This window comes from Entelurus aequoreus, linkage group LG17, assembly GCF_033978785.1.
Source record: "Entelurus aequoreus isolate RoL-2023_Sb linkage group LG17, RoL_Eaeq_v1.1, whole genome shotgun sequence".
Lineage (NCBI taxonomy): Eukaryota > Metazoa > Chordata > Actinopteri > Syngnathiformes > Syngnathidae > Entelurus > Entelurus aequoreus.
Window position 1 is genome coordinate 42,284,559 of NC_084747.1, and position 13,982 is coordinate 42,298,540.

At 37.4% G+C, this 13,982-nt stretch overlaps 1 protein-coding gene and 1 long non-coding RNA gene across 2 annotated transcripts in view; one reads left to right on the forward strand and one right to left on the reverse strand.

Moving 5' to 3' along the window:
- Positions 1-480, forward strand: part of LOC133632896 (uncharacterized) — a 31,097-nt gene extending 30,617 nt beyond the window's left edge. Inside the window, exon 3 of the long non-coding RNA XR_009821725.1 lies at positions 90-480. This is a non-coding gene — a long non-coding RNA (uncharacterized LOC133632896). The remainder of the gene's footprint in view (positions 1-89) is intronic.
- The window catches only part of LOC133632895 (nuclear receptor subfamily 6 group A member 1-A-like), a 267,492-nt gene that overhangs the window by 196,950 nt on the left and 56,560 nt on the right, over positions 1-13,982 (reverse strand). The window lies entirely within an intron of this gene.

Genomic DNA, 13,982 nt, shown 5'->3' on the forward strand with positions numbered 1-13,982 from the left:
CGCTTCTCGGATCACTCGCACCTTTCCACGAGTTACTTTGACATCTTGTGTCCTTTCATATCATCCTTTTCTTCCCCTTGTTGCTGCAGGCCGCAGACCCAGTTGTGTTTTGAAGAAGGTGGAGATGATCACTCACAGTATTTCTGGAACATCGCTCCTTCTGGTGTGTTTCCAACGTGAGGGTAGGTGTTCTGACACACCTGGGGCGTCTCAAAAGAAACATCCCATGTGTCATTCTGGATTTTCATCCGCAGACTCGCTTTTTTGCAATACAGACAATAAACGATATGAATCTGAGGTGTCCGAAGTGCGGCCCGCAGCTCATTTTTTAACGGCCATTGGCACATTCTAAAAAGTCTATTCCAAAAAAAAAACGTAAAAAAGTGGAGTATAAGAGCAAAATGTAAAGAGGAAAAGTTGCAATGTTGACTCTAATAACACAATAATGCAGGCTGTTTTTTTAAAAACTGTCCATCAAAAATAATAATGAATCAAAATCAATGCATTGAATTATTGACCTATGGAAGGCTCCAATTACTTCACGTCAAATATTCCACTTTGAAATATTTTGGGATAAAATATAGCATATTTAGTGTGATTTGCTCTAAAAAGTTGCAATTTATTTGAAAAAAAAAAAGGGCATAAAACAACATCGAAAAAACTTATAATCAACAGATACCTAGAGTGTGTGACAATCATTGGTACTTTAACTTTTTTTTTTTTTTTTTTTAGATCTGAAGTTGATCTAGAGATTTAAGCGTTAAATGCTGTATCTGAATGTGTGTGCGTGTGTGTGTGTGTGTGTGTGTATGCAAATTATTATATATATATATATATATATATATATATATATATATATATATATATATATATATATATATATATATATATATATATATAATAATAATTTGAGTTATGAGTAATGCAAGTTATGAATAATGTGAGTTATGAGTAATGTGAGTCATGAATAATGTGTGTTATGATTAGTGTAGGTTACGAATAATTTGAGTTATGAGTAATGTGAGTTATGAATAATGTGAGTTATGAATAAAGGGAGTTATGAATAAAGTGAGTTAAGAATAATGTCATTTAAGAGTAATACGAGTTATGAACAATTTTAATTATTAATCCCTTTAGTTATGAGTAATTAGAGTTATGAATAATGTGAGTTATGAGTATTTTGAATCATTAATAATTTGAGTTATGAATAATTTGAATTATGAGAAACGTGAATAACGTGAGTGATGAATAATGTGAGTTATGAATATTGTGAGTTATGAATAATTTGAGTTATGATTACTGTGATTTATGATTATTGTGAGTTATGAATATTGTGAGTTATGAAAAATTTGAATTATGAGTAATGTGAATAATGTAGGTGATAATAATGTGAGTGAGGAATGTGAGTTATGAATAGTGTGAGTTATGAATAATTGGAGTTATGAATATTGTGTTATGAAAAATGTGAGTTGTGAACAATGTGAGTTGTGAACACTGTGAGTTATGAAGAATTAGAGTTATGAATAATTAGTTATTAATAATTAGTTATTAATAATTAGAGTTATGAATATTGTGAGTTATGAATATTGTGAGTTATGAATAATGTGAGTTATGAATAATGTGAGTTATAAATAATGTGAGTTATGAGTAATTTGAGTTATGAGTAATTTGAGATACGAGTAATTTGAGTTGTGAATAATCTGAGTTGTGAATATTGCGAGTTATGAATACTGTGAGTTACAAATGTGAGTTATAAATGTGAGTTATGAGTAATGTGAGTTGTGAATAATGTGAGTTGTGAATAATGTGAGTTGTGAATAATGTGAGTTGTGAATAATGTGAGTTATGAGTAATTTGAGTTATGAATAATGTGAGTTATGAATAATGTGAGTTATGAATTATTTGGGCGTACACGGTGAACATTCAACGCTGTCGGTGAGTTTGAGCTCAGACAAAACCATTGACCGTTGACTGTACCCTGTGTCGCCGCCAGCACGCAGCATGGGGTATCACCCTGAAGCGAAAGACCTGGACACATGTCACCTGCAGCGAACTATCACAGGAAGGGTTTTGGAGGCACTTCCTGTCATTTGAGCTGACCGCTCTAAACGCTGCAATAAACATTCATTGCTGTCGGTGGGTTTCCATTACAACAACTCACTGATCAATGAATGCAGACTGCGGTTCGAAACGCATCAGAGGGTCAGCTTGAGGGTTCCTGTTTCGATTCCTTGGGAAAGACATTTCATCCACCTTGATTCTGATAGGTCATGGTTAGCGCCATGAATTTTTTGAATGTGACGTATAACGTCAAGTGCTTTGGGTATCGTGCAGGTATAGCAAAGCGCGATATAAACACATAACATTTACCATTTGCGTGATACATAAATACTGGATTTTCCAGACTAGAGTGCACCGGTATATAAGCCACACCCACTAAATATTAGAAGAAAAAAACTATAAGCCGCAGATATATACGTATTGAAATTAGTTATTTACACAGAACTATTTTATAAATGTTTATTTACATGCCTTAATTGTTTCCAAAGGGTGTCTGTAACACGGCAGTAAAACGGCTGATCAAACAAAATAGAAGTCATCGTCATGGTCCCACTAGCTGCGGAAGCTAGCTGTCCAATCAGCTAAACAGACTCAATAACTCCACAGTGACCTTTTGGTGAATTTACTGAGGAATTTTTGAAACCGAAACAATACAAAAATAATGCCATTGTAAGGTAATGATACTAACACAGACACTTGTAATCGTGTTAGCATAGTAGCTAATGCTAACTCTAGCATCATTATATTGTGATAGCCCGTACAAAAATGTATGAAAATAGTCCTACAGACATCACACAATGGACGGTTTAGTAAGTAGGAATAGTTTTAGTTATATTGTAAAACTTACAAAGGTTGCTTGGAGGGATGAATGAAGAATCCATACGAGTAATAACGATAGGGACGGCTATAAGATGGAGCTGCACTTCTATATTCCGGTTGAAAGCCAGTCCAAACAGAAGGACACTGCAGCACCTATTATGCATAATGCAAAACTATTTGCATTATGGGCTTCAGCGAAGAACAATCTATGAATTAGCCGCACCGTTTTATAAGCCGCAGGGTTCAAAGCGTAGGAAAAAGGTAGTGGCTTAAAGTTCGGAATTGACCATTTATTGATAAGCATGGCACCAATTAGGAAAGAGTGGTGTTTTAGGTTTATCAACATGTAACTTCCATGAAAATGACCAAGCAGATCAAAGTGTTGATAAGTCCTAAAACAACGGTACAATATTATTTGCTATGTAAAGCTTTTGTCGGATTTGAGGAACTTGGACACCTGCATTGCGATACACTGTAAAACACTGTTTATGCCAGGGATCGACCAATTATCGTCACTGATATTTGCCGTTTTGATGTATTACGTATTAAACCCTTTTTGTTGTTGTTGCTTTTTACAAGTACAACATAACTACATCAACAAATACAATATATACACATATAATACCAATATTTACTACCGGAAAAAAATAACTATTAAGTAGATAACTGCATGAGAAAAGTTACCTTTTTGCTTGCGCTCAATTATTTTCGTTTTATTGATTTAAGAATAAACAATACTGGGCAGCACGGTGGAACAGGGGTTAGTGCATGTGCCTCACCATACGTAGCAAACTATTTCTGTGTGGAGTTTGCATGTTCTCCCCGTGACTGCGTGGGTTCCCTCCGGGTACTCTGGCTTCCTCCCACCGCCATAGACATGCACCTGGGGATAGGTTGATTGGCAACACTAAATTGGCCCTAGTGTATGAATGTGAGTGTGAATGTTTTCTGTCTATTTGTGTTGGCCCTGTGATGAGGTGGCGACTTGTCCAGGGTGTACCCAGCCTTCCGCCCGAATGCAGCTGAGATAGGCTCCAGCACCCCCCGCGACCCCAAAAAGGGACAAGCGGTAGAAAATGGATGGATGGATAAAGAGTACTCTCACTGTCAGTAATTCTCCCTGAATGTGTTTTGAGTTCTTGTGAGAATTCTTCTCCCAGTCTGCACAGCTGCTTTCAGTGCTGCGCTCACAGGCCACGCCCCCCTTTTCCTCTACTAGCAGTGCTTACACTTGTCAAAGCGTCCACTTTTTGCCGGTAATTCCAGTTTTTGTTTTTCTTGCCTGGCGTCTCACACCAGTTGACTTCAGAGGACGGATGAACGGACAGAGACGGATGGACATGAGGACGACAGAAAAGATATCTCTGCCAAAAATGCAAACTTTGTGTGAACATTTTGACAAATAGGAGATCATTGTATAAGTAAAGATGAGGCAGCGGCTCTCACATTCTCATACTTTCTGTACGTGAAGGAGCTCAGAATTATTTGTATTTAAATGTTTGCAATATTTCATAAGGGAAAAAAAACATGCAGGAAGCATTGTAACATTTCCTCGTGAGGAACTCTGAAATATTGCAAACATTCAAATAAAAAAAATTCTGGGCTCCCTCACGTATATTATAGTTGAGATATTTTTCAAGATGGCCGACGTCACTTCTTCCTGGATGTTACAGAAAGTATGAGAATGTGTGAGCTGTTGCCCGCTCTTCTTTACTATGATAATCTTCTATTTGTCAAGATGTTTGCACACAGCACTGCTAGGAGAGGGAAAAGGGGCGTGGCCTCGTGAGCGCCGCAGTAAAAGCAACTGAAGAATTCTCACAAGAACTCAAATAAATGTCAGATATCAGAACATATTTAGGGAGAATTACTGACAATGAAAGTCCTTTTTAATCTTAAATTAAAAAACATTTTTAAACAATGGCCCCAGCAGGTGTCAGCAGTTATTATTTATCTACTTCACTATTTTTAAAAAACACCAATTAAATATTGGTATCGTATGTGTATTTATTGTATCTGCTGATGTAGTTCTGATGTAGTAAAAAAAAAAAAAAAAGGCAGATACTAGTGATGTGCGATACCTCAGATTTTCTTTCCAATTTCGAGTAAAAATGTGTTTGGTGTTGGCGATACCGATCCGATACTTTGTGCAAATGTACCTTATGTGTCCAAAATGTAAAAAGTAGTGTACTTTAAAGTGTTGCTGCTTCACCACTTGGGGCGGCATAGCTCGGTTGGTAGAGTGGCCGTGCCAGCAACTTGAGGGTTCCAGGTTTGATTCCCGCTTCCACCATTCTAGTCACTGCCGTTGTCTCTTTGGGCAAGACACTTTACCTACCTGCTCCCAGTGCCACCCACACTGGTTTAAATGTAACTTAGATATTGGGTTTCACTATGTAAAGGGCTTTGAGTCACTAGAGAAAAGCGCTATATAAATATAATTCACTTTGGTTATCATCGTTGCGCTTAAAGAAACGTCTCCATGACTTTAGCTCCAGACTTCTTCTGTGTTGATTGTTGTCATTACCGCCAAAGGTGGTGGATAAGTGTATTACCGTCCATACGAACCACAGCTGAGAAACATATATTTTTTTGGCTTCCCCCTAGGGGGCGCTACGGTCAAGAAACACTGATTTAGAGAAAATCTCAATGATTTAGTTAATTTATGTTGTGTTCTTGATAATAAAAAATATATGTTATCTCTAAAACCTGAAGTATCAAAATGTATCAATATTTTGATTTGAGAATCGGTGTTAGGGCATAAGGAACTGGTATCAGCGGTATCGATATTTCCAGTATCAGCTGAAATAGACTCCAGCACCCCCCGCGACCCTGAAAGGGACAAGCGGTGGAAATGGATGGATGGATCACTAGCTGATACCAATTACAATAAAGACTGATATCGATAATCGTCAAGATGCCAAATATTGGGGTTGATAAACAGCCCGGCCGATAATCGGTCGATTTCTTTTCAGCACATGTATATTTGTTGTACAATAATATGAATGAATAATTTCCATAAATACAATAAAGGCTCTTTGGAAGTTTATGATACTGTAGAATATTATCATAACGTGTATGGTACTGTAGAATATTATCATGAAGTGTATGGTACTGTAGTATATTATTATAAAGTGTATAGGACTGTAGTATATTATTATGGAGTGTATAGGACTGTAGTATATTATTATGGAGTGTATAGGACTGTAGTATATTAATAAAAAGATGCTGCTGGCTTCATGTGTCAAAAATAAAAGTCTGCATGTTTTTATCCCTGAGGACGAGCTGTGGACTTGTCATCACACAAACTCAACTTACAGACTCTGACACTGGATCAGCACGACCCACTTCTCCCTGACCTGGAAACACTCCTCAGGCTGACCCCCCGTCCAACGCCATGGTGACGTGCAGCGAGGAGGCGGTCAAGAAATGTGGGCTGATGGTGAATGATTCAAAGATGAAATGATAAGACAGCATGAGGCGGACACGTCTTAGACCACGGGTGTCCGAACTTTTTCCACTGAGGGCCACACACTGAAAAATGAAAGCATGTAGGGGCCATTTTGTTATTTTTCTTTGTCAAAACCAACACAATATATATCATATTAGGTCTTCACTCAATTTTTTGTGAACGTTAAAAATAAGTTGTATATATATATTTTTTTTTACTTTCAACACTTCCATATCTCTGGATCAACTTCAGATATATTTGCTGCCATAAAGTTTAGGTGGGTTTTTTTTTAAGTTTTAAAACCTTTAAAAAAACAAACTACATATTTCTAAATATAATATTTAATATGAAGTAATTGGAGCCTTAAATAGAAAAATAATTCATAAGAACATTAATTTGAATTCTTTTTTTTTTTAACAATGACAGTTAAAAAAAAAATTCTGACTTAAAGTGCTAACACACACACACACACACACACACACGCACACACACATACATACAATACAAACGTTATGACAACGGACAGATTGGAAGTTGATTTATAGATATTTAAGTGTTTAAGGAACAAAAAATATTAATATATCAATTATTTGGGACCTTTTGTCTGATTTTTTATTTGTATACAAATATTGCTCATACATGTTTTGTGTTTTTGGCATTATAAACAGTAAAAAAATTTTAAAAAAACACACATATATATATATATACACACACATATATACACACACACACACACACACACACACACACACACACACACATATATATATATGTGTGTGTGTATATATATATATATACACACATACACATATATATATACACACATACACATATGTATGTATATATATATATATATATATATATATATATATATATATATATATATATATATATATATATATATATATATATATATATATATATATATATATATATATATATATACATACACACATATATATATACACATATATACACATACACATATACATACATATATATATATACATACATATATATTAGGGGTGTGGGGAAAAATCGATTCGAATTCAAATCGCGATTCTCACGTTGTACGATTCAGTATCGATTCTCATTTTTCAAAAAACGATTTTATTTTTTATTTTATTTTATTTTTTATTAATCAATCCAACAAAATAATACAAAGCAATACCATAACAATGCAATCCAATTCCAAAACCAAACCCGACCCGGCAACACTCAGAACTGCAATAAACTGAGCAATTGAGAGAAGACACAAACACGACACAGAACAATCGAAAAGTAGTGAAACAAAAATGAATATTATCAACAACAGTATCAATATTAGTTACAATTTCAACATAGCAGTGATTAAAAATCCCTCATTGACATTATCATTAGACATTTATAAAAAAATAAAAAAGAACAATAGTATCACAGTAGCTTACACTTGCATCCCATCTCATAAGCTTGACAACACACTGTGTCCAATATTTTCACAAAGATAAAATAAGTCATATTTTTGGTTCATTTAATAGTTAAAACAAATTTACATTATTGCAATCAGTTGATAAAACATTGTCCTTTACAACTATAAAAGCTTTTTACAAAAATCTACTACTCTGCTTGCATGTCAGCAGACTGGGGTAGATCCTGCTGAAATCCGATGTATTGAATGAATAGAGAATTGTTTTGAATTGGAAAAATATCGTTTTTGAATCGAGAATAGCGTTGAATCGAAAAAATCAATTTATAATCGAATCGTGACCCCAAGAATCAATATTGAATCGAATCGTGGGACACCCAAAGATTCACAGCCCTAATATATATATATACATATATATACATATACATATATATATATACAGTTGTGCTCATAAGTTTACATAACCTGGGAGAATTTATGATTTCTTGGCCATTCTTCAGAGAATATGAATGATAACACAAAAACCTTTCTTCCACTCATGCTTAATGGTTGTGTGAAGCTATTTATTGGCAAACAACTGTGTTTACTCTTTTTAAATCAAAATTACAAAAGAAGGTACCCAAATGACCCTGATCAAAAGTTTACACACCCAAGTGACTTTGATCTTATAACATGCACAAAAGTTGACACAAACAGGTTTGAATGGCTAATCAAGGTTCCAATCCTCACCTGTGACCTGTTTTGTTTGTAATTAATGTGTGTGTATAAAAGGTCAGTGAGTTTCTGGGTTTCTGACAGACCATTGCATCTTTCATCCAGTGCTGCACAGATGTTTCTGGATTCTGAGTCATGGGGAAGGCAAAATAATTATCCAAGGATCTGCGAGAAAAGGTAATTGAACTGCATAAAACAGGAAAGGGGTATAAAAAATATCCAAGGAATTGAGAATGCCAATCAGCAGTGTTCAAACGCTGATTAACAAGTGGAAAATGAGGGATTCAGGTAGACCAGCAAAAATTTCAGCCACAACTGCCAGGAAAATTGTTCGAGATGCAAAGAAAAATGCACAAATAACGTCAGCTGAAATACAGGACTCTCTGAAAATTTTTGGTGTGGCTGTTTCAAGATGCACAATAAGGAGGCATTTAAAGACAAATGGTCTGCATGGTTGAGTCGCCAGAAGAAAGCCATCACTCCAAATTACTTTGTTCCAGAAGTTTTGAGGCTTGTCTCTATGCTGTTTGGCGTAATGTAAGCGGGATACTTTGTGAAATTTGCGCAGAAATGGCTTTCTTCTGGCGACTCGACCATACAGCCCTAATAGTTTTGACAATGAAAACTATGAAAACGACCCCCGCATGCTTTCATCTTTCAGTGTGTGGCTCAATGGAAAAGGTTTGGACACCGATGGTCTCGATCAACTTCAGATCTAGCCGTCCATTATTATTATTATTATTATTATTGTTTGCTCTTTAACAACACCTGTAATAGTGTTTTGAAAATGGGCCGCTAAAAAAATTAGCTGCGGGACGCAAATGGTCCCCGGGCCGCACTTTGGATACTCCTGATTTAGCCCATACCCTGTTGTGTGTAAAAGATAGTGGAGCTGAATGAGGACGCACGCTGAATAAAAACATGTCCAAACATGATGGACAACAAGAAGAACAAAGATGGTGACAAACTTTTGAGGGTTTTGTCGCATGGCTCAGGGGAAAATAAAAAGCTGCTGATTTCCTCCAGGTCGTTTCGATTTAGAGCAAAATGAGTGTGCAAGAAGTTCCATGTGGATGTTGGCGTCATGGGGTGCAAATGGCGGTGACGCCCCCTGCTGGCCGGCAACGGGAAGGCATCAGACTGCAAAACGTTCTCACCACATGCAAGTGCTTTCAAAATAAAGTTTATAGATTATGTCAGATAAAGTTTTGAATTGTATCGTTTTAACATAATAATGCGTGTCGATGCCCGGCAAGTTTAAAATTGACAAGAGAACGAAAGCTTTCTCGATGCACTGCAGAGTCCTCGCCAGCAAACGAACCAGCGGCTAACGTCCCTCCACAGTGTTTTAGCCACTTCTAAATCACAAATCCTCGCCTCCATCGCGACAAATAAAGTAAGTGTCTTACAAGTATCATTGAGGCCTAGCTAAACATGCTTCACTACACAGCGTAGGAGGATACAATAGCTAACCGCTAACAGCAAGCTAGCTCTCCTGAATGTAAACAAACTAGTGGATCTACACAAATATCGACTGTACCGATACCAAGTACAGGAGCTGTATATAGTCGGTACAATGATTACGTCAATATTTTTTTATTATCACAAAATATTTTGTTATTTCTGTTGTTGTTAATAAAATAAATAAATACGTCCCAGGACATTTAAATTATGACCAATGTATGACCATGTAACTACTCTGTATTGGATCCATACCCAAATGTTTTAATACGACCCAAAACTGATGTAACAACAGAAAAATAAGTGATTATTACATTTGCACAGAAGTGTAGATAGAACATGTTAAAACAGAAACTAAGCAGATATTAACAGTAAATGAACAAGTAGATTAATAATCCATCATCATTTTGACAAAACAATAGAATGAGAAATTACATATGTTACTGCATGGTATTCAAATGTATGATTTTTAGTTTTAAACATACAAAGTAAGCTAAAAAGCTAGCATAAAACATCAACATGCATACTTGCCAACCTTGAGACCTCCAATATCGGGAGGTGGGGGGGGGGCCTTGGTCGGGGGTGGGGGGCGTGGGCGTGGTTAGGGGCGTGGTTAAGAGGAGAGTATATTTACAGCTAGAATTCACCAACTCAAGTATTTCATACATACATACATACATATATATATATATATATATATATATATATATATATATATATTATATATATATATATATATATATATATATATATATATATATATATATATATATATATATATATATATATATATATATATATATATTCTGTATATATAAATACTTGACTTTCAGTGAATTCTAGCTATATATATATATATATATATATATTTATTGTATTATATATATAAATAAAAGAAATACTTGAATTTTAGTGTTCATTTATTTACACATATACACACACAACACTCATCTACTCATTGTACAATGCTTTGTTAAGGGTTGAATTGTCCATCCTCTTTCTATTCTCTGTCACTATTTTTCTAACCATGCTGAACACCCTCTCTGATGATGCATTGCTGTGTGGCACGCACAAAAGTGCTTTCATCAAATGCACGAGAGTGTGGAATCTTCCATCTCTCCCTAGCATGGCCCAAAACCGGTCAATCCTTGCTTCCTTGGGAAGATCTTCCCTGGCAAGCAATTGGTACTCCAGTACTTGTACCCGGAGGCTGGTCAGGTCCAATCGCAGCTGCGGCAGACTTTTTTTGGGGGGGCGTGGCCTCCAGCTCCGGCTTAATACCGGGAGTTTGTCGGGAGAAAATCTCTGTCGGGAGGTTGTCCAGAGAGGCGCTGAATATCGGGATTCTCCCGCTAAAAACGGGAGGGTTGGCAAGTATGTCAACATGCTAAAATAAGATGTTAGCGTACTTCTAAGATGGCGCCAAGTATCAAAATCTATAATTTTTAGGTTTAAACATATACATTTAGCTAAAAACCTAGCACAAAATGTGAGCATGCCATGATGACATAGGACAAGTTAGCGTATTTCTCAGATACAAAATTAGCTAAACAGCAGCACAACCGAAACATTAACATGCTAATATAAGAGATAAATAAATAAATAAATGGGTTATACTTGTATAGCGCTTTTCTACCTTCAAGGTACTCAAAGCGCTTTGACAGTATTTCCACATTCACCCATTCACACACACATTCACACACTGATGGCGGGAGCTGCCATGCAAGGCGCTAACCAGCAGCCATCAGGAGCAAGGGTGAAGTGTCTTGCCCAAGGACACAACGGACGTGACTAGGATGGTAGAAGGTGGGGATTGAACCCCAGTAACTCTCCGATTGCTGGCACGGCCACTCTACCAACTTCGCCACGCCGTCCCCAAGAGACGCTATCATTTTTCTATGAAGGCCCTAAGTATCAAAATGTATGATTTTTAGGTGTAAATATACCAAAATTAGCTAAAAAGCTAGCATAAAACATTAGCATGATGACATCGGACAAGTTAGCAAATTTCTAAGACAGCACTAAGAATGCACTATTTTAAAAATAGACAAAATATAAAATTAGCTGAACAGCTAGCATAAAACGTTAACATGGTAACGCAAGCATGCTAATATAAAAGACGTGAGCATACTTCCAAGATGACGCCAAGCATTAAAATCCATAATTTTAGGTTTAAACATATACATTCAGTTAAAAATCTAGCATAAACGTTAACATGCTAACGTTAGCATGAAGACATAGGTCAAGTCAGCGTATTTCCAAGATGGCGCCAAGTATTAAAATGTAATAATTTTAGTTGTAAACATACAACATTTGCTGAACAGCTCGCATAAATAATTAGCATGCTAACGTCAGGATGCTAATATAAGAGACGTTAGCATACTTCCAGGATGGCGCCAAGCATCAAAATACATGATTTTTAGATTGAAACATATAAATTTAGCTAAAAAGCTAGCACAAAAGTTGGCATATTGACGTAGAAAAAGTTAGCGTATTTCTAAGATAGCACCAAGTATTACACGGCACTATTTTAAGTTGTAAACATACAAAATCAGCTGAACAGCTAGCATAAAATGTTAGCATACTTCCAAGATCATGCCAAGTATCAAAAGCCATGATTAGAAGTATAAATATACAAAATGTAACATAAAAAGTTAGCGTTCTAACGTTAGCATGACGACATGGAAATAGGCCGGATTCTACCAAAATAGCAGCAAGTATAAAAATGCACTATTTTAAGGTTACAACATTAGCTGAAGAGCTAGCATAAGATGTTAGCGAGCTAACATTGTAACTGGTCCTTATAACCTACTCAGTGGCCTTGTAGTTAGAGATCGGTAGGTCGTGAGTTCAAACCCCAGCCGAGTCATACCAAAGACTATAAAAATGGTACCCATTACCTCCCTGCTTGGCACTCAGCATCAAGGGTTGGAATTGGGGGTTAAATCCCAAAAAAAATATTCCCGGGCGCAGCCACCGCTGCTGCTCACTGCTCCCCTCACCTCCCAGGGGGTGATTGAGGGTGATGGGTCAAATGCAGAGAATAATTTTGCCACACCTAGTGTGTGTGTGACAATCATTGGTACTTTAACTTTAACTTTATTTAGGTCATCAAGAATATCACTAATCATCGCTATGGATATCAAATATGGCGATACAGTCTTCAGCGATGACGCCTGAGATACCGCTAGTCGGCTACGACGTCATGGACAAGACAAGACTGCAAACAGCTGTCGCCAACGCAGCTCTTTGGCCCCTGACCCGAGTTTTTTGGCGACTGAATGGGGGTCTGTGAATTCCCAGCCCTGTCGGAACATTTACAAGCCTCGCCTCGGCCTCCCTTGACCCGAGCGTCACCCTTGCCCGATGCGTGCACCGAGGCGTCCCGGCCGCAGAATGGGCCAATGGCGGGCGGGCAAGCGCCGGCCGCGGCGAGCCCGCCTCGTCAAGTTTACGACCCTATCAGGTTCTGGCCTCATAAATCCCAGAGTCCTCGGGCCGCGTGCAACAATGCGGGCTATTCACGCCATGTGCGCCTTTAATGGTTCTTCTGGACTTCCTTCCACTTCTGGACGCCCCTCCCCCCGCGCTACTGCGGGCGAGAAAAAGGCCGCAGGAGAGCCGCGCACAATCGGAACGGCCGAGTCGCGGCCAGGTCAGCGCTTTCTGAACTGTGTTTGACCTCTGACCCCCCTCTACGTGCCACCTGGTGCTGCAGTGGTGAACTTCGCCTGACCCTGGACCTTAACATTGGACCACCACTTCACCCCTGCCAACTCACCTCCTTATAAGGTCGCATTCCTGACCGCCATTTTGTACACATACAATGTACGCTCATATGCAGCAAAATATTCATCTTCTATAGAAACTCAATTACATCACCACTTAGACCTGTTTCTGTGCATAAAGTTTACAACAACACACATGACAGTTGGTGTTTTCAAGGTTATACTTCCCTCTAGTGGACGTTGTGTGCAATACAAGTAAGAACAGTAAGAACACACCACTCATGTTCTACCTGATGGTGGCGCGCTACATCTAATGTCAATGGTGAGGCAGAAAAAAGGAAAA